This window comes from Nicotiana sylvestris, chromosome 6 (assembly GCF_000393655.2).
Source record: "Nicotiana sylvestris chromosome 6, ASM39365v2, whole genome shotgun sequence".
NCBI classification, from domain to species: domain Eukaryota; kingdom Viridiplantae; phylum Streptophyta; class Magnoliopsida; order Solanales; family Solanaceae; genus Nicotiana; species Nicotiana sylvestris.
Window position 1 is genome coordinate 64,572,826 of NC_091062.1, and position 3,081 is coordinate 64,575,906.

Consider the following 3,081-nt stretch of genomic DNA (forward strand, 5'->3'; position numbering starts at 1 on the left):
TTGACGAAAAAGATAAAATACATATACAGAAGATAAAAAATATGTGTAAAAAATTACCAAAACTATACTTCCCAGATGAAAAGAAAAAGTTCACATATATTGTAGAAACTGATTTTAGTGATCACAGCTATGGAGGAGTTCTAAAATATAAATATGATAATGAAAATATTGAACACCATTGTAGATATTATTCAGGATCATACACGGAACCACAAATTAAATGGGAGATAAATAGGAAAGAACTATTTGGATTATATAAATGTTTGTTAGCATTTGAGCCATATATTGTTTATAACAAGTTTATTGTAAGAACAGATAATACACAAGTAAAATGGTGGATAACACGGAAAGTACAAGATTCAGTAACTACAAAGGAAATAAGAAGACTTGTATTGAATATACAAAATTTTACATTTACAATTGAAGTAATACGAACTGACAAGAATGTTATTGCAGATTACTTATCAAGACAAAAGTACTCAAACTGATGAGAATCAAGAATCGAAAGATATATTTGCAATCCTTACTACCCTATCATTACAGATGGATAGTATGGGCAAAAGATTACAACAGCTAGAAAGTCAGCAGCATGACTATAAAAATGCGGAGCTAAGTCGATCGGAAGACTTAAAAATTCTAGAATTAGAAGGAGACGTTGGGAAACTCCAAAAAACCCATGACAAAGTTTGTTTACCTACAGCTGCAGGCACAAGCAAACAGGTGAATAAGAAGCTACATACCAATGTAAATTTAAACAACGTATTGATAAGCCATTTACATCAAAAAAGCCAAAAGAAGCAATAGTTATAACCCCACAAACTACAACCTATGCTAATAGCCTACACCACAACAAAAAGGTATATAACCATATTACTCAAACATATATTGAGAATATATATAAAATTCAGACATTTCTAAACCTAAACCCCAGATCAACTACTACTACAGATCCAACACAAGATTATATAACCCAATAACATAAATAGAAAAATAGATTGTGTTAAACACAATATTAAAACCTGCAAAGACATAATTAAATATAATAGATTACGTAATAAAGCTTTATTAACTATAGAGAAAGAAATTGAATTTTATAGAGATAATCTTGAGACTTATCAACACAGAAAAACAATAATTCTTACAAATATTAAAACAATGAATATATGTATCAGCAGGTATACATCGCACTATTAAAATGCTAAAAGATCCTATTCCTATTAAAATGACCCCCCCCCCCAAAAAAAAAATTGGTATCAGAGCTATGACAAATAAACATATACTTTAAGAAACAAAACCATGGAAAGGAACACTGACATTAATAGTACAAATCTGCAAAAAATACTCATAAACAGTGAGACAATTACAGAAAATACACAGATTAAAATAATTAAAAAATCAAGGAAAATAAGGAAGAAACTGGAAAAAACTATACCTAGAATATGAATACCTAAGTATTACAAAAACAAACAAAGCTAGGCTATCTGGATTAATCGATATAATATCTAAAACAGAATATAAATATATTTGCTATCTTAAAAAGAAAAGATGAATAAAGAAGAGTTCGCACTAGAAGCGAAAACATATGAAAATCCAGAAGGATTAAAAATAACAATAATATTTTCCAACTTAGGAAGAAGATACAAGAAAATAGGAAATAACCTGAACTTAATGTTAGAAAAAGAAACTGTAAAACTAGAAGATAGTTTAACCGCAATGGTTAGAATAACAAAAGAAAACGAAGAAATAGACAGAAAAAGAGAAATAAAAGAAATACAACAGCAAGCTAAAGAAAAAATACAACAGATAGAAGAAGTAAAAAACACTAAGATAACAGAATTAGAAAAAGAATTAGAAATGCTAAAACAGCTATACGCTAATAAACTAAAAGAAAAAGAAAAACGTAAAGAAGAAGAACAAGAGCTAAAACTGACAAATGAGATAGAAAAGTTCAAATTACAGTTAGAAGAAATACAGGATAATCCACCAAAAATAAGCATGAACGAAATAAATGACCAAAGTGATAACGACACAAATCTAGGAGAAGACTATTCAGAAACAAGTGAAACATACACAGAACTAATAGAAAAAACGGAAAAGATGAAAACAAATCCAGAAATAAATACAGGAGATATGATCGAAGATAAACCAAGCACATCAGGAGTAAAAAATCCAAGACAACTAAACCCAACCTATTACAGAGTAAGTTAAGATTCATATGATAGAAATAAAACATTATGGGATAAAAGGCTAAATAGGAAATGGACACCAAGACAGATAACTGAACAATGTAATTTTTTAGATCTAGATTGTGTAGCAGATATAAATAAAACAATCCAATTATGGATAGGGTACATCTCCAAACAACTAATAGATAATAAAATTGCAATAGCTGAAACACCAGGATATATAGAAAGAACACTTATAGGAACGGTAAAACTATGGTTACAAAATTTATCAAGTGAAAGCCTAGATACATTAAGAAATAATAAAAAACTTGATGGAACAACAGCAACAACAGTGACAGATATATTGAATAAATATGAAATAGCAATAAGAAATGAGTTTAGTAGTATGACAACAGAAGTAGAAGAACAAAATAAAGAAAAAACTACAAATAGAAATTTGATGACAAAATTAGCAATATGTAATATGTGTTATATAGACGAATATACTTGTGCATTTAGAGACTATTATTATAAAGGAACATATAGTCCAGATGAAAGTAAGGAAATAAGAAAATTATATTTTACAAAATTACCAGAACCGTTTAGCTCAAAAATAATAAAAAATTGGAATGAAGCAGAACTAGCAGATACTCTAGGAGCTCGAATAAAATTTCTACAAAACTGGTTTATAGAATTATGCGAAAAGTATAAAGAAAATATCAAAATGGATAAAATATTAGTAAAAAATTTGGCATGCTGCAAAAGTAGAATAGCACCCCAATTTGGCTGCACAGATAAATATTACAAAAAAGAAGGGAAGAGAAAGAAATTTAAATCAAAATATTCAAAATATAAATATAGGAAACCAAGAGGAAGATATTATGTAAAAAATTATAAACATAAAAACCCATATAGG

General features: G+C 28.3%; 1 pseudogene; it reads left to right on the forward strand.

The window, feature by feature from the left end:
• Positions 1-1,545: 1,545 nt before the first annotated feature.
• LOC138870135 (uncharacterized) lies at positions 1,546-2,734 on the forward strand (annotated as a pseudogene).
• Positions 2,735-3,081: the final 347 nt, after the last annotated feature.